Source organism: Cyclospora cayetanensis, unplaced genomic scaffold, assembly GCF_002999335.1.
Source record: "Cyclospora cayetanensis isolate NF1_C8 unplaced genomic scaffold, CcayRef3 CcayRef3_contig_72, whole genome shotgun sequence".
Taxonomy (NCBI): domain Eukaryota; phylum Apicomplexa; class Conoidasida; order Eucoccidiorida; family Eimeriidae; genus Cyclospora; species Cyclospora cayetanensis.
Window position 1 is genome coordinate 19,868 of NW_020312723.1, and position 18,351 is coordinate 38,218.

At 56.2% G+C, this 18,351-nt stretch overlaps 1 non-coding gene and 1 pseudogene across 1 annotated transcript; both read right to left on the reverse strand.

The window, feature by feature from the left end:
* Nucleotides 1-6,023: 6,023 nt before the first annotated feature.
* LOC34624677 lies at nt 6,024-16,759 on the reverse strand (annotated as a pseudogene).
* LOC113146887 lies at nt 13,351-13,463 on the reverse strand. Its single transcript, XR_003297365.1, has one exon. It is a non-coding gene; the product is annotated as a U5 spliceosomal RNA (small nuclear RNA).
* Nucleotides 16,760-18,351: the final 1,592 nt, after the last annotated feature.

Sequence of the window (18,351 nt, forward strand, 5' to 3'; positions counted from 1 at the left end):
CTGAAAACGAGAGAAAGAAGATAAAAAAAGAGAAAAAGAAGAAACCGCCAGCAAAACGCCACGATGAGGGCCCTAGAAAATGTGCAGCCGCTGTGTATAGAAGATGACGCAGGAGGAAAGGCAGAAAGAAAGAAAGAGAGAAAGACACACCCACACAAACACACATGCCAAATTTACATGTGTGTCCGTTTGTGTGTGTGTTAAGGTGTAGCAACACATGCCACATTCATGACATCCTGCGGCTGGTGCTATACCGCCATCTGGCACATGCTGCGTTGCCAGATGCTCAGCAAGAACGTCTAGCGCTAAAGCGAAAACAGTCTCGCAACGAAGGCAACAGCAACAGCAACAACAACAGCAGCAGCAGCAGCAACAGCAACAACAACGGCAGCAGCAGCAACAACAGCAACAGCAGCAACAACAGCAACAGCAGCAACAACAGCAGCAGCAACAACAACACCAATGCGCGTGGCATGTTTAGAGGCACCAGGAACAACAACCCCACCACCCTTCCTGCCCGCGTGAGACGCAGCAACAAAGCGGCGGCGTGTTGTCACCTACCTGAAGACGTCATGCCTTGCTGTAGCCGCAGCAAAAATCTGCCGAGACACTCTAAGGCGTCCGTGAATTTCCGCAAGAAGCCGCAAAAATGCCTCACGTTCCTCCTCTGCCACTTGAGAAATTCGAGACAGCGGTAGCATTTGCCGCTGTTGCTGCTGACGCCGCAGCAGCATGTGATGCACGAGCAACCCCAAAGTGCGCATCTCACGCAGCAGGACGGAGTTTTCATGAAAATTATTGCATGCAGCAGCTACAGTGTCATCATCTGCAGCTGCAGCAAGAGGTCCAGTTGCAGTTGCAGCAGCAGCGTCTGCAACAGGTGCAGCATCTGCTGCAGCAACAGCTACGACAGCAGGCACAGCTGCAGGCACAGTTGCATCTGAGGTGGCGGCTGCTGCTGCTCCTGCTGCTTCGCATGAAGCTCCCACTTCTGCTCCTTTTTCTGTTGCTCCTGCAACTGTTTTTGCCTCCACGCGCATCGCATTTGAGGCTATGACTCCTGTGCAACCTTCCTCAAGCGCTCCTGCAGTCTTGACCTCCCCTGCTGCTCGTGCAAATGCTGCAAGATCACTTTTTTCTTCCTCTGCTGCATGCATGCCACTCCCCTCCCTGGAGGGGAGTGGCATGCATGCAAAGCCTTCCGCAGCAGCGGTGGCTGTAGTTTCTGCGAAAGAGGAGAGAGCCTTCTCGTAGTCTGTTGAAGCGGCTGTGGATTGAACTGCAGCAGCTGCCCTCCGTCTTCTGGGGGATGAACCCCCTGGAGTCTGCAGCTGCGTTTCCGTGGCTTCAGAAACTTCAAGACGCGCAGCTGCCAAAGCCTCTTCTAGCTCCCTTGCTGCTGCAACAGCTGCGGCTACATAGTTGCTTTTCTCGGGGAGGGGCAGCAGCAGCAGGTTCTTCAGCGCGGCAGCCAGAGAGTCAGATCTGACAGAACGATCCTCTGCGAGACGTAGAGTCTCCGTCATCATCATGCGAAGCCTTCGAGAGGCGTCCTCTCTGCAACACAGACAGCCAGCCAGCCAGCCAGCCAGCCAGCGCACAAGTCGCATATGCATGATCAACAAACACATCGCCCCCTAAAAGAGGAGGCAGCAACAGATGTTGAAGCGCATGTCATCCTCGTGATCTCCAAATGGAGCGCTCTTGTCGTAATGCCCCCTCAAGCCACACGGCTGCTCTGCAGTCTCTCAGAGGCTTTCTTAATCACCACCGAGCTCTCGGGGAGAGAGGAGGGAAGAGGGAGAAAAGGGTTAGCCAATGTGTTTTTGCCCAAATACCCCCACACGAAACACGAATCCACGTAAGACTCTATTTCTAGCGCTTTTCTTTTTCCCCCCCTTCCTCCGGCGAGCTCTGCACACCTGTCACGCTTTCTCAAGAGCTCAAGAAGGGCAGCAGCAACTCGAACGTTTTCCTCCACGACTGCCGAGGGGGGAGGCAAAGCCCCCTCCCTCTGCAGCAGCACTGGAGTGGCTTCTGGGAAGCCACTCCAGAATTCTCCCTCTTCGCATCCCTGCTGGCGCAGCAGCAATTCCTCGCGCTGCAGCTGTGCCTCCTGCTGCTGCAGGACGGGCAGAAGCTCCTGAAGCTGGAGAAGACTGCACATCGTGAAGGCTGAAGCATCTGCAACGGCTTGTCGCGTAGGGGGGCCCCCCCCCCTTGCTGCTGCTGCCTCTGAGGCACTGGGGAGGGGCCCCCCTCGTGACACGTCAAGTCGTTCTCCCTCTGCTTCCTCGATAGACAGCGGATACGCAAGCGCAGCGGCTGCCATCGCCCATGCGAAGGCAGCTCCTCCCCCCCAAGGCTGTGCGAACGAGAATTTCGCTGCAGCCTCTTCTTCAGCGATCGGCGGCGCATGCCGCTGCATGCCAGGAGTTGCGCTTTTATCTGCAGAATCCTCTTGACCAGATGCCGAGACACAACAGCGAAGATTAAGGCTAACACCAGAACCTCCTGTTGTTGTTGCAGCGGCTGCTGCTGTTGCTGCTGCAGCAGCTGTTGAGGAAAGCTCCCGCGGATGTGTCGGAAGACCGATACGCGGCTGCATGCGTTGCTGGCTCTCTGCTGCCTCCGTCGAGGGGGCTGTCGCGATCACAAGCCTCGGATGCCACGCAGTGCTGCAGAAGCTTTCGAGGGAGGGAGGCTTTCTGAATTTAGACGTGAAGGAGAGGCGTTCATTGGGAAGACGGCACAGTCTTTTAGCTCCCCTGCAGCATCTGCGCTGAACGCCCTCGCTATCTTCCATCGCAGAAGCTGCAGAAACCTCCAAGCTCGCGATCGCTCCCGCTGCCGCAGCGCTCTTGTCTGCTGTCGCTCCCGCTGCCGCAGCGCTCTTGTCTGCTGTCGCTCCCGCTGCTGCAGCGCTCTTGTCTGCTGTCGCTCCCGCTGCTGCAGCGCTCTTGTTGTCTGCTGCGTGAGAGGAAAATCTTTCTTTTTGTGGAAGTGTGTCTGGAGCACCGAGAGGCGGCTGCCTCAAAAACGGCAAGGCAGGAGCGCCAAACGGCCTCATTGCCTGTGCCTCAGTAGCATCCAGCAGAGCTATCCATGCCGCGTGGCTGCAGCAGCTACTGCTGTTGCTGCTGCTATGGCTGCTGCTGCTAAGACTGCTGCTGCTGCGACTGCTGCTGGCTTCTGAGAATGCCAAACCGCTTCGCTTCCACGAAAGAAGCGACGCACTGTCTCCACACACAGTGCGATAAATTGCGTTGTTGTGAGCCCCTACAGTGCAGCTGCGGCAACGCAAAACGAAATTTCTATCCTTCCGGAAGAGACTGCCTTCACCTGCTAGATGGCGCTGTAGGCTGTCATCCCGTTGGTGCTCCTGTTGTTGCTGCTCTTGATAGTGTCGCTGCTGCTGTTGGCGATCCAGTAGTTGCTGTTGAGTTTGCTCTCGTTGCTCCTCTTGTTGCTGTAGCTGCTGCCGTTGATGCTGTTGCCTTGAGCGCTGTTTTCGAAGGAGGTGCCACACGACTCGCCGCCTCTCATTGCGTCCAACGCGAAGCATCCAAAATCTCAGAGTGGTCGGTGAAGCATGCAGCTGCAGCAGCTGCTGCTGCTGCTGCTGCATGTCAGGAGAGCAGCAGAGCGCCTCCGCGTCTGCGGCTGCCGCGGCAGCAGCAACAGCTCGTGGCGAAGCCTCTGAAGGGGAGAAAAAGTTCGTTCTTTGTGGCATGCCTTCTCCCTCTGCAGCGTGCACAGACCAATCGCCGCTCCCTGCAGGCAGTCTTGGAAGTGCAGATGCAGAAGCAGCAACGGCAAAAAGAGTCTGCTGAGGCGACGAAGTGCCCCCTGCAGCTCCTGCAGTCTCCCTGAGCGCAGCCTCCATCGCAGCAGCGGCAGCAGCAACAGTCGCATTCTGACGCTGCTTTGCGTCGTCTTCACGGGCGAAAACGCCGCTGCAACTGCTCAGAAGAGGCATTTCATCAGCAACACGCCTTCTTCTCTTGCAGCGGGAAAAGCGCATAAAAGTGTGACTGTTGTATGGTGGCAGAGGCGGTATGGATGGATCGGGGGAGTCTTGAGCAGCGGACGCTTCAGCAGCGGAAGCTGCAACGAGCCGCGAGCTTTTCTCCATAAAATCCTCAAAAAAAGGACGCTGCGTCGCAATGCCAAAGGCTGAGGAGGCTGGAGAGATCATCCTACAACTTCGCGGATGAACTCTCGACTGCAATGCTGGATGCAAGGCAACTCGTGAACGTGTAAACCTCCCCCTTTCACAACTACCACGCCTCCTCTGGCTAAGACTACTGCTGCTACTGCTGCTACTGCTACTGCTGCTGCTACTGCTGCTGCTGAACCTCCCCTGCCGCTCTTGTTGCCGCTCTTGTTGCTGCTCTTGCTGCTGCTCGTGTTGTTGCTGCATGAAAAAAGCTCCGCTTGAGATGCCTCGTGCAGCGTCTTCTCTCGCATACAGAACCCCAGCCGTCTCGGCAGAACCTGTCCGACGAAAAAAGATTTCTTCTTGCTGCTGCCGCTGCTGTCTCCTCCTCCTGCTGCTCCTGCGGGGGGAAAAGAAGGGGCCTCTTTCTCCGCCTCCTCCTCTCGAGAGCCGCCGAGCGGGGGGTGGGGCCCCCTCCGCAGGGGGCCCCTCCGCAGGGGGCCCCCCCCCACCTCTTGCCTGCCTGTAACTGCGCGAACTCCAAGAAACATCAGCGGGAGGCAAGTGACACGTCTCATCGCTTGCCACAGCCGCTGCAACAGGCGCAAAGGGAAGCAGCACGCCTTCCTCCATCATAGCCGCGCGAAGCATTCTTTCTGCATCTTTCCAAGAAGCACTAAAAAGCAATGCAGAGTAGGGGCTACCCAAAATGCCTTGCATGCCAGTGCCTGTAGAGCTTGCCACCATCGCAGCTGCTGCTCCAGCTGCTGCAAGTTGACTCGCGCAAAAACTTGTCTTCTGCCTCGTGGAATTGCTCGCTTTCTCGTCGCTGTCTGCTGCTGTTCTTTCTGCTGCTGTTCTTTCTGCTGCTGCTGCTTCTGCTGTTGCTGCTGCTGTTGCTGCTGCTTCTGCTGCTGCTGCTGTTGCTGTTCTTTCTGCTGCTGCTGTCGCTTCTGCTGCTGCTTCTGCTGCTGCTGCTTCTGCTGTTCTTTCTGCTGCTGTTCTTTCTGCTGCTGCTGTTGCTGCTGCTGCTTCTGCTGTTGCTTCTGCTGTTTTTGCGCTGTTTGCCCTGTGGAAGGATGCCTGCGGCAATCCCGCAGCAGCTGCCGACCCCACAAATGCAACTAACCCCATCGCTCTGGAAATCTGAGTTTTATGCTGCTTCCAGAAAGGCATCAAGTGGATCCGACTATACGCAAGAGCGTCCACCAAAGTCTCCGGAGTTACCAGCGTCAAAAACTGCAGCAACAGCAGCAAGCGCAGGCACAGCAATGAGTGGCAGCTCATCACTAATACGCAAGACCACGTAGAGGCAGCTCCCTCTGTCTTTTCTTCTTCTTCCCCTCCCTATTTCTTCTTCCCCTCCCTCTCTTTCTTTTCTTCTTCTCTCCCTCCCTATTTCTTCTTTCCCTCCCTATTTCTTCTTCCCCCCTCCCTCTCTTTCTTCTCTTCTTCTCCCCCTCCCTATTTCTTCTTCCCCCCTCGCCCTCTGTTCTTCTTCTCCCCCTATTTCTTCTTTCCCCCTTCTCTTTCTTCTCTTCTTTTCCTCCCTCTCTTTCTTTTCTTCTTCTTTCCCTCCCTATTTCTTCTTCCCCTCCTATTTCTTCTTCCCCTCCCTCTCTTTCTTCTCTTCTTCTCCCCCTCCCTATTTCTTCTCCCCCTCCCTATTTCTTCTTCCCCCCTCGCCCTCTGTTCTTCTTCCCCCCTCCCTCTGTTTCTTCTCTTCTTCTTCCCCTCCCTATTTCTTCTTCCCCCTCTCGCCCTCTGTTCTTCTTCCCCCCTCCCTCTGTTTCTTCTTCCCCTCTCCCTCTCTTTCTACTCTTCTTCTTCCCTCCCCCCTCTCTCTGTTCCCACCCTGCGCTGCCTACTTGAACCCCCTTGCAAGCGCTCTAGCCAGGAAGTCTAAAGCAGAAAGACCTCGCGCCTGGCAGACTCCTTTGCCGTGAAAAACAGACAAACCTTCATCTTGTGCAGCAAAAATGCGAGCTTCTGATGCCGCTTCTGCTGTCTAGGGCATAGAGAGGCCAGCCAACGAAGTGCGCCCTCTACACCCCCAAAACTGCATCTTTCCTCGCGAAAACAGCAGCAGCAACAGCAACATTGGCAAGAGGTCCTCATGGTGTCGGCAAAGGCGCCACGCGACGGATGCACAGCCACATGCCCGCGATCACGCTGCAGCGTCTGTGCCTCTTGCTGCGCATGCAGCAGCTCTGCAGCCTCCGAAGGGGAAACAACCCCCCAGCGAAAAAGCTCGCCAAGACGGGCAAGCCGCATGGAGTGGACTGCCTGTGGCAAACGCAGCTCAGCAGCAGCTATTTTCGCCCTTTACCAAAGCCGCATTCGAGGAGGAGGAAGAGGAGCAGCAGCAGCAGCAGCACTACAGTCTGTGTGGCTGGCAAGTCACAACACGGAGCACACACGAACCACCCCTTCCCTCTGTCTTTCTTTCGTTCTTTCTTTCATGACAGACAGACAGACAGCAGCTGCTGCAGCTGCTGCACACGACAGAGAGACGACATAAAGAGCACCAGACACAAAAAGGCATGCGCTGACTGACAGCCTTGCCCATGATCCTCATGGAGAGACGGCGGGGAAGAAGGGTGGGGATGCAACAGAGTGACGACTGCGCTCATAAGAGGCACTGCCACGAAAAGCTGCTGCCTCATATCAATGCCTACAACGACCAAATGCATCAACAGAAAGAGCAGCAGCAAAGTGGACGGCGTCAGAGAGAGACGGCAGCTCATAGCAAGCCAATGCTCCCCACCCACATACTTCCCGACACAGGTGTACATACAGCTTACGACATGGATCTTCTTGTAGGCTGACACCACTACGCAAGGCAGCAAATGTGGAGGATGCAGATCCACGCTGCTGCCGCAGCCTTCATCGCAGTGAAGGCACGCGCATTGCCCATTGCAACAACGGGCTCTCATGTGAAAAGTGCTGCTGCTGCTGCTGCTGCTGCTGCTGCTCACGCTGGAATCCGTAGCTTTCTTGCTGCCTAGCTCAGCGCCGCATTCTTTCGAGCCGCTGGTCTGCTTCTGTTGCTCTTGTTTCTGTTGCTCTTGTTTCTGTTGCTCGTGCTGCTGCTTCTGTTGCTCTTGCTGCTGCTTGTCTTCTGAGGGAAATTGTATCCCCGCGAATTCTGCACTGTAGCAACACAAGCGAGCACGACACCTTTGGAATTGATTTTCAGTCCGCAGCAGCAGCACACAGCAGAAACGACGGCGAGAGCAGCAGGGCATGAGCATGCGCCTTCCTCTTTGAGACGCTTTCCTTAACAGCGGACGATGCCAAATTGCACGAAAAAACGCGGAGCAGCAGCAGCAGCAGCTGCAGCACCAGCAGCAGCAGCAGCACAGACCCTGATGCACCCTGCCGCAGTAGTGACATTCGACAGCAAAAAAATACGACGGCGAGGCAGCAGCAAGTCGCAACGTACCACAACAAGTCATAGAGTCTGAAATGGCCTTCATGCAAGAAATGCAAAGCGAGGAGCTTCACAATGATCAGCTGGGAGCCTCTCACTGTTGTGCCACTCCCCCTTGCTGCTGCAGCTGCATCTGCATCTGCGCCATCCGCTTTTTGCTGCTCTCGCTGCCCCTCTCGCTTCTGCGGAGGCGTAGTCTGCCTCTGCCCGTCTGCCGCTCCCTGACCGTGCAAAAAGGAAGCCGTTTTTGCAGGCTTGGATGGCTGATCCTCCTGCTGCGGCTGCTGCACAAGCAGCGGCACGAAGTGCTGCTGCAGGGGAGGCAGAAAGGCTGCAGCGGCTGTTGGATCGCCAGGAAAGGCAGTTCCCGCCTTCTTGATAAGGCGTGCTAGAGAAAGAAACGGCTTTTCCTGTGCCGCTTCAATTACGCCCTTTAGGTCAAGTGCAGAAATCCACGCATCAAGGGAAGTCAGCGCTGTCAGAACAGCCGAGGCAGGAGCCTTCACACCGCTCACACCTTCCCTCGGAGTCACATATGGTGTGCTCCGTGGAGAGCGCTGTTGTTGCTGCTGTTGTTGCTGCTGTTGTTGCTGCTGTTGTTGCTGCTGCTGTTGCTGTTGTTGCTGCTCTTGTTGCTGCTCTTGTTGCTGCTCAATGGAGCGACTGCTCACGCTCTTGCTGCTGCTGCTACTGCTGCTACTGCTACTGCGACTGCTGCTGTCTCCTGCACAGCTCTGCATCCCCTCGTTGTCGCTTCTTGAACAGCTCCTCTCGGCGCTGTGGCTGCCGCTGCTTGCGGCTGCAGCAGCATTCGCAGTGGTGGCTGTAAGAGCTGCCGGATCAACTTGAATTGCAGATGGAAATTCTTGAGCCGCCTCCAAGGTACGCCTGGTGGCCTAGAGGCAGCAGCGCATGCAGCAGCAGTCGCAGCAGCAGATGCAGCAGCAGGTGTACATGAGGGTGCAGTAGGCAGCGCGGTGGGAAGAAGAAAGCACGGCGTCGCAGAGCTCTCCGTCCCCCACCATGGCAATTTTAGCGCATTGTGAAGCAACCAAAAATAGCTTTCCGCCAAGAATTACCCCCCTTCCCCCGTTATCCTACTCCCGCTCGGGAGGAAAACAGCTAGCAACACCCTAAAGGCGAGTAGAACTGCAGGAGCACTCCCGGCGAGTAGCGAGGAAGCTAGACAGACAGACACAACTGCCTACCTCTAGAGCATCTACAAGTGCATCGAGAGTGAGCTCCAGCCGAAGACTTGCTTTTCTCTGCTTCTTGCAGACAGTTGTGACATCTCTGCTGAGAGTTTCGAGAAGGGCCTCTTTAGAGGAACCTCCGGAGGCGCTTCCCCTGGCTTCAGCCATTGCAGCGAAACAACGCTTCACCGCTCTGCTTCCTGAGCGGCTTCTGGCGAGGTTGCCTCCACTATTTGTACTCCTAGACACGTCGGCTGCGTCAAACGGCACAGCGATAGCCGTAGGGGGCTGCGGATGTACAGACGGTGCAAAAGAAGGGGAAGCCCATGAGCCTCTGCGCGCGGGGGAGGGGGGCCCTGGCGGCGTCTCGTCAATCCAACGAGGAACACCTGAATGAGGCAGCAATCGCATCAGCAAAAATCGCATCAGCAGAAGTCGCAGCAGCAAACTCGCATCAGCAAAAATCGCATCATGCAGTCGCAGCAGCAAAACTCGCATCAGCAAAAGTCGCATCATGCAGTCGCAGCAGCAAAACTCGCATCAGCAAAAATCGCACCATGCAGTCGCAGCAGCAAAACTCGCATCAGCAAAAATTGCATCATGCAGTCGCAACAGCAAAACTCGCATCAGCAAAAATTGCATCATGCAGTCGCAACAGCAACACTCGCATCAGCAAAAGTCGCATCATGCAGTCGCAGCAGCAAAACTCGCATCAGCAAAAATTGCATCATGCAGTCGCAACAGCAACACTCGCATCAGCAAAAGTCGCATCATGCAGTCGCAGCAGCAAAACTCGCATCAGCAAAAATCGCAACAGCAATTGCATGAGCGAAAATCGCATCATGCAGTCGCAGCAGCAAAACTCGCATCAGCAAAAGTCGCATCATCCAGTCGCAGCAGCAAAACTCGCATCAGCAGAAATCGCATCATGCAGTCGCAACAGCAATTGCATGAGCGAAAATTGCATCATGCAGTCGCAACAGCAATTGCATCAGCAAAAATATCATCATGCAGTCGCATCAGCAAAAATCGCATCATGCGGTTGCAGCAGCCAAAATCGCATCAACAACGATCGCATCATGCGGTTGCGTCAGCAAAAATCGCATCAACAACAACTGCATGAGCAGAAATCGCATCATGCAGTCGCAACAGCAACACTCGCATCAGCAAAAATCGCATCATGCAGTCGCAACAACAACTGCATGAGCAAAAATCGCATCATGCAGTCGCAACAGCCATTGCATCAGCAAAAGTCGCATGAGCAATAATTGCATCAACAATCGCAGACGCGGCCGGAGATTCGGGTGGATGCCTCCCCTCCTTGGCTTCGAGTTGCAGCCCCTACTGCAGCTGCCCTTATCAGCGTGCTGATGCGCCGAGCTTGTTACGCAGAAGTACAGCAACAACGCGAATAAACTGGATATACCTCTGTCACGCACGGTACCGCCGCGGCAGGGGGAACAACAACAGCAGCAGCAGCAGCAGAAGCAGCGGCAGAAGCAGGAAGGAAGGGGGTCGCTAACCAGGCCGGCGCATGGCTCCAGCTTCCCACCGCGTTGCCCCCTCGGAGACAGAACGGAGAAATTTCAAGTGCCGCTAGCGGCCGCCCCTGCGGACACCTTGTCGCTGGTGTTGCTGCGCGATGCCGTCAGAAGTTTCTCCTCGTTTGGGGGGCCTCTTCTGACGGCATAGCGGAGCAGGCTAGTAAGCCGCTCGCAGGCTGCCCTCCCTTCCAGGAGCAGCGCCGGCGGGAAGGCTCCCTCTACTTCGGCTGTAAAGCGGCTTCGCTCGCTTTCCGAAAGGATACCTGGTGCTGCAGCAACGCGGAAAGGCGCACTGCGCGTGTGCATCCTTTCCTGGCTTTTCGGTTGATGTCTGCTGCGGCGCGTGCAGAACTGCGAAGGGCCGCCCTACCTCCACTCGCCGCACATAAAGAATAAAGGAGAAATGCCAAACGAAGAAAGCGAACAGGGGGAAGGAGGAGAGGAACACGCTGCTGGCAACGGCCACGCAGCCGCAGTTCCTGCAGGCGGCAAGGGGGCGGAGCGGTCAACTGACGGGGAGCACCTCGATGGTCTGGAAGACGGAGTGGGTATAGCGTGTGGATTTTGCTCTACGTTGATGACTCAAAAGGTTTGGGAGATTCCAACAAGAGGAGAGAAGGCAAATGGGCTGGTGGAGGCGCAGAAAGGTGCCACAAACACAGAGGCACCTACACATTCAGATACGCAGGTGGTGGCCGACAGGCGATGTAGGACTGCAAGATGGAGGGGACGTAGGGGTGATCTGTGTTATCTTTGGGACAAAAATCGATACACACAAACTCTTTATCCTCCTGGATGGAAAAACATAGGAGAACATATCAACAGGGTTGAGAACTGCCAGCTTTGCCCATCCTCTCCCACCACCCCTCCCCTTGCGACCGAGTAACCTAGTTGGTAACCGTGGGCTATGTTCCAACTCCTTGAGCTCAGTTTCATGAGTATAATGTCTCTTTATCTCTGGAAATGGCCTTTTACTCTTATGGCCAAATTGTGTTCTGCCGTTTCAGGCGTGCTGCGTGAGTCTTTCGATGCTGCCCCAGTGGTTTTCCACTGGTCTGGTATACGGTGTCCCATACAGCTTAGATTCTCGGCACTTTTTTTGGCAATCATATGGAATGATAAGATCCAAACAGTCATCTATGAAAGATTGGGGGATGCTTCAGAAAAATGGAATAGAATGACCTGAAGCATCAGGCGATCACCCACAAGCGACCACTGGTCACTCAATGGTTATACTGACTGCATTCAATGCGAGGCTCTTGTGCCTCCCCCTCTCTCACTGACTGCATAGACCTTTTGAAGCCTCACTCATTTGCATGCATACATCCGCTCCTGTGTGAGGGGCTTCTCGAGCCCTGCATGCATGCATATCTCTCTCTGTTGTGTGTCTGTCCGGGGTGGGTGTGCTTCTGCGTGTCGAAGTGTAGTTGCCGGAACACAGCTCCTCATCAGCTCTGCTTTCGCTCGCTCCCCCCACCACGTGCCAGTTTGGGGAACACTTGTGCCTACCTGTTGCCAGTCACCGCTCCAAGGTGCTCGTAAGGCAGCGGCACTCGGCCTCAGTGGTCCATAAGCTCGACTTAAACAAGGATCCCACTAGTGAACCCTTAATGGGTACGCTTAGCCACACGCCGGTGTGTTTTGGACTCTTGAAGTGGCTTATGTACGGCGCACCGTGTGCTAGTGGCGTGCAGGGGGAGGAGTTGCAGGGGCGATGGGAGTTCTTCTTGTTTGAGCTTCGAGGGAAACCGAGATACAAAAACAGGGTTCATGCAGCTGGACCGTGAAGTATAAGAGGGAATCCTGCACACAGCTCGCCAGAAGTGGGCTGCACCCTTCCTATCATTTGCCTTTCCTCTCGCCACTTTTACAGCTGGATCTTGCGCATGCCACATCTCTGGATGATATCGTAAATTACTACTCGAAATTGGCAATCGTTACGCCACCGTCACTCTAGTTAGAAGTAGTTTTGTAGCAGAGCCTGCCCGATGGGGGCTCTCGCACAGGTGAACTGACACAAGGGACTTTGAGATTTTCTTGTGGTGTACATTAAGCAGCTTCCCCATGTGAATAGCTCGGACACACACATCTCCATAGGCCTCACTTAGCAAAGTGTAGCTTCGTCTCCAGTCAGTGTTGGACCCCACGAACCCAAGACTGAGACATTTGTAAAGTATACAACGGTCTACTATGCTCTATACGGGTGCATTCATAGGCCCACTCCCAATGGAAATGTAGTTGCAAGTTATCATTCTTCCAATCATACCACTCGGTCCCGGTAACTAAGGTATGGGGGAGGCACAGTTACGGTGCACGGGCGTTGCTGCTTCCACAAACCACTCCGAGCATGCATGAGTACAGCAGCAACGTTCAGCGCACAGGTGCCCACCGTCGATTTATACAGTGGCCATCCAACTCCACTGCATAAATTCAAGACTCAAGTGTTTACCATATGTTAACTAGATACTAATTTCGCGCTATAAAGTGCCTGAGTGTAGCTTTGTCCCTGACTCACGCCATCATCGCCCCTCTTGACACCTGCCCTAATCCGGAAAGCCTCGGCAGGGCTCACTGCTCCCCAGCATTTGCCCAACAGGGGCGGTATTAGATTGGGTCCCATTCAATTGGTGGTTATAGGCTTAGTGGCTTCTTCATTGTAGCTTCAGATACCTGATCTGGTACAGTTGGCAGGGTTCCGCAAAATTAGTAATCGAGTCTCCTGCATATTAACAGGCTATTTTGTCGTATATGCCCGAACTACTGTTACGCGAGCCGCCAGAGGTGCCTTGTACTCGGAAAACCTTTTGGGCCCCCTGGGTAGCCAACAACGATCGCCCCCATTCCATGATGCAGCCGCATAGGCCCGCATTCCCTGACCCCGTGTGGGGCAGGAATACTGCCAAAACGTGTGCAAATTGTTCTCCGAGCGCACACCGCAGACCCACCCCACCGCGCCACCTATCCACAGCACCTAGCCCATAACATTCACACACAGTCCCCAGCATAGCTAAGACCTACTGTTGGCGCCGAAGCGCCCCAAAAATACGGAACAGGTGCATTGTAATGCGGCAGGCACACGGCAATCTTTAGTAAAAGGCGAAAGATTGGTGCGTACTGTGCCTGCCGCTGCACCGCAACTTTCCAAGTCTTAGGCTCCCGCCACCCTGTCTGCACCCCAACGGCAGATTGGGACATAACGGACAGCAAGGATGCTGAACTCTACGCCAGCAGTGATGAGTATCCTGTATGAAAAAGTAATATTGAAACCTTTATTAGGCTTAACCCTAAAATGTGCACCCTAAGCGAAATGTGATGGCCAGGACGTTCTGGCAGGGTGCGTCCACCCCGACATTACGCTGTCCATACACCCCACAAGAACACCTCTCGTTTCTGTTGCTCCATTCTCCTGCGCCTTCGTATATACTCGCCCTTGCATTTCCTTTGTTCAGTGCGGAAAGTTTCCATAACTTTCCCCGCACAAGAAGGTATATTGCACAGGGAGTGGACATACGGACACACAAAGCGCGAGAATACTCCTTTATGGTCCCATAGACATAGGAGGCGCGTAGCTATTTCTATGGAATCCAGTAATAAGGAAGCCACGGGATGGCATTTCAGACCCCATGAGGCACCGTGGCAAGTGCTCTGTGTGGCACCGCGACCAAGGAGGGCTGAAGGCAATGCGGCCTTGCTGCTATCGAATCAAATGGTAGTAAAGAAATTCAGAGCCCGCCTAATTGAAGAGCACATTTAGCTGTGGTTCGGATTAAAACCGCATGGCAGAAAAGCAAGAACTCAAAGGCGTGTAAGCACGGGGGTGGGGGCCCCCAGGAGGAGATCCCCAACCCCCGGTGCAGGCCCCCCCCTATACGCGAGTCGCCGCACTCGCATCAGTCGTTTTCCCTTTATGTTTGCTCCTTTTGAAAGTCATTGAGCCATATGGCGCTTTTCCGAGCGTCATGGGCAGGGGCGGGGGCCCTCTTTCGCGCCTCGCTGCCCATTGCAGCCCGCAGCTGTACCCCGGCAGAGGCCCCCCGTCATTATTGCTGCGTTTCTCCGCATCTCCCCTCATACAGCCCGCCTCTCTTCGCGAACACGTTTTTTTGTGCTGAAAAACAAGAAAAACTAACCGACCTCGGTCCAAGAGCACCACCTGTGGGAGGTGCCCCTGAGGAATCGTGTGTATCGGCCCCTCCCCGCGTGCCAATTGGCATTCTGAATATCACCTGGCAATCGCCAGTTGCCTCGTCCTCTCCGAGATCTTCCGCCCTCCAGGAGCTGCTGCCTCCCTCCGCCCCCCCTACCACACGAGTTTCCCCGTCCCTTGAAGGGGCCCTCCCTCCAACTTGCGAGGGGGAAGTGCTGGAGCCTCTTCTACTCCGCTGGAAGCCTCGCAAAAGCTATAAACAGCGCACCATGAGCCTGGCCTCGACAAAGAGCCGCCGACGGTGGGCTGCAAGGCGGAGGTAGTAGCAGGCAGTGGGAGTGGCAAACGCGTTAAGGGCTAGACAGCTAGTGTCGAGTCTACTGAGGACCGTCCCTCCGGAGATCCTCCAGTCTGCCACGAAAAAACTAATATTTGTACTCCATAGAGTGATCCGTGGGTGTGTGCACCTAAACGGGGAGTCAGACTCTTCTGTTATGATTTCGGGGCCCCTCTGCTCGCGCGGCATGGGGGTAACCGCTCCCCTCCCCTTCTCCCCAATAGACTGAAAAATGCAGTTCTCGTTGAGCAGGTGCCAGCAAGGGCACGACGGGAGCAAATCGTTAGTGCGGCACCAGCAAAAAGCTCGGCTTCTGGAGAAGCCTCCTTAGAAGGGGGCTTCTGGAGAAGCCAGCATCTCACATGGCTTAGCGTTCAGTGCGACACAGCTTCCCAGTTGCCGCACGTCTTGCGCAGCTTGCCGACGGCTTCCAGAGCCTCCAGCGCAGTTAAGAGATCCTTGAGTGTTTTAGGCACACCCTCGATTTCCTTCTGCTTGAGCCGTAGCAAAATGAGAGCAGTGGGGGCTGCGCGAGCCGAGGCGCAAGCTATGCGCTCAGCACGATCTCTTAGGAAATCCAAAATGAACCGCTCGCAGGCAGGCGACACGACTGAAGCAGCTGCTGCAGCCTCAGCGAGGGCCCTCTCTGACCCGGGGGGCCCCTCCATGGAATCCAGGGAGTCTCCACCAGTTTCTTTGAGGCGACTCCCACGATCGGAGGCTCCTCCGATCTCTGCCTCAGGCTGCAGCGCTGAAAGGCACAACTCTTCTCCCTGAGCAAAGAGAGAGACGCCTTCCCCCCCACTCTCCGAGCTCAATAAAATGCTAGACGTTCCGCTTGCGTCGAGGTTGCCGCCACTCTCGCTGCAGCCAGCAGCAGCAGCAGCAGCCTCAGCAGCAGCAGCGGCTGCCTCGCGAGGGAAGGCTGACAGCAGACCTTCTCCGACGCAGAAAGCCTTCTTTGCGCGCTGGCAAGGGGTCCGCACTGTGGCGAGCTCTGCAGCTGCCGCTGCCAGCGGATGCGAGGCATCCTCAGAGGCTGCTGCTCTTGGGGGTGAGAATTTGCGTTGACGCCTCTCCCGCATGTGGGGAGCGCTGCCATCTCCTCCAGCGAGAGTGTATCTAAGTGTTTCTTCTGAGATCCCCCCACCTCCCCTCCGTCTGCTGCTGCAGCACACCCATCGCCGTTCCAGCAGCTGTCGCACGGCGTGCCGCACAAGCCCCTCACTGCAGTGCAGCAGGGAAGCCAGCTCCTTGCAGGTGACGCCTTTGTCGAAGCCTTCCGCGCGTCGTTCCTCCTCCCGCCGGAGAGGCTGTTGCTGCTGCTCGCGGCTCTCCTCCACGAGCACGCCTTCCGCTCCCGTCGAGCAGCAGTCCTCCTCCTCACGCTGCCGCAGCGCCAGCAGGACGGCTGCATGCGCCAGAGGCACCCACACGGGGGGCCCCCCAAGGGGGCCCCTCATCTTCACGCTCGAAAGCGGGTGTCGCGGCTCCAACTCCCACAAAAAGCCTGCTGTTGCTGAAAACACGGCGCAGCTTCTGCGGATCGCTGCAGCCAACGCAACGGGCAAGCAACCAATCTGCTGAGCCTCATCCGTCTCGATCGAAATCCGCTGCTCAGGCCAGAAGCCTCTCGAAACTGCAGCAACGGAGAGCTCAATCTGCTTGCTTGCCTGGTGTTGTTGGTGGTGCTGGTGCTCTTGTTGCTGCTGGTGCTCTTGTTGCTGCTGGTGCTCTTGTTGCTGCTGCTCTTGCTGCTGCTGCTCTTGTTGCTGTTGTTGCTGCCGCTCAGGCAGCGACGAAGAAGCCACTTGCAGAGAAAGCGGCTCATGAACGCGAGAGGGCAGCGGCACATGTTGACTTGGCAGTGGGGAGTCTGGCAAATAGCTGGAAGCGCCGTCCACTTGAGAGGGCAGACAAACAGAAGCCTGAGATGCAGGCGGCATTTCCGCGATCCACGCCTGCTCCTCCTCTCGCTGCATGTGTTGCTGCATTTGCTGGCTGTTGTTGTTGCCGCTCCGAAGCACCAAAGTGGCTGCGTAGCTGCGCGCTGCGTCTTGCAGCATCACGAGACACCTGGAGAGGCGACCCTCCCTGAGACGTTCCATCAAGAAGACGGTAGAAGCGTGAGGGGCTTTTAAGACTCGCAGATTTAGTTTCCTCCGGATACTTGTGCTGCTGCTGCTACTCAACAGCACGCTGGTGGTGGTGGTGGTGCTGCTGCTGTTTTTTTTCCTGTTGCTGTCGCAGCAGCCCTCGTCACTGGAGCAGGAGGAGGAGGGAGAGGAGGAAGAAAAGTCGAAGTCTGCAGTCCAGTCGCTGTCTGCAGCGGCTGTTGTTGCTGCAGATGCGGCTGCTCCGCTAGACAGCTGCTTCGTAGCGCCTGCCTGAAATACGTTGCAGCAAGCGCAGCTGCCTTGGAGAGCTCCTGACTCCTTTCTGCAGCAGCAGTTGCTGCTGCAGCAACTGCTGCAGCAACTGCAAGATGCTACGCAAGCGCTTGCGAAGGTGTTGGCGCTCCACGGAGCCTCTTTCTCGCCAGTTTGTGACGGCAGCGCACCCCTTCTGGAGCGTCGCTCTGCCGCAGAAGCCTTTGCATGCCACAGGGGGCAGAGGAGAGTCTCGGCTAGCTCAGCTTCAAAGGCTGCAGCGAGCTGCTCCCTGCCGCCAACTGCCTTCACGAGGAAACGCAGCAGAAGCTCCTCCGCGGCGCTTCCTTCTCGACCGCATGCAGCTGCCGCCAGCTCCGTCGCCGCTGCTGCATTCGCGACGGTACTGTTGAAAGACGACGTCGATCGCGTACAGCAGCACAGCGCAGAGGCGCTCCTGCTGCTGCTGCCTCCTCCCCTCCTGCGACGCAGCAGCTTGCAGCATCGCCTTGCTGCGGGCAGCAGCAGGCACAGGTGTTTCTCGGCTTGGAGCCGTTGCTGCTGCAGCTGCAGCAGCAACGGCTCCAAGACATCCAAGCACTGCGTCTCTCCCTCTCCGAGGAAAGAGAGAGCCAAAAGGCTTTGCACGGCAAGCCGCGCAGTGGCAGCCACGGAGAGACCCTTCCCGAGCTCCTCCTCAATGCGCGTCTTGAGCAGACACCCTGCTCGGCTGCCAGTCGCATCTGCAGCGAAGAGAGGGCACGCTGCTGCTGCTGCTTCCTCCAACTCAGCACATTGCAAGAGCTTCTCTGAGCAGCAGATATCCCGCAAGCCCTCCGCAGTCGATGGAAAGTGCCACACCAGCTGCAGCAGCTGGGAGCTTCTGCTGCTGAGGACTGTTGCAGCTGCCGCTGCAACGAGCTGCTGCTCTGTGGAGACAAGGCTGCTGCTTCCAGCCGCTTCTGCAGGCGCTGCCGCTGCTCCTCTGCAGTCTCTCCTCCCTTGCGGCGCCTCCCCAGCCGCGGCAAGCCTTAAGGGGCAAGGCTCTCGCTTGCCTCCGAAGACTGCGAACGCAGAAACGCCTTGGAAGGAAGCCTCCGCGAAAGCCGCTGCTGCTGCACGCTGCGCATCCAGAGACGGCGAAGACGGAGGCGTCTCCGCTGCTCCAG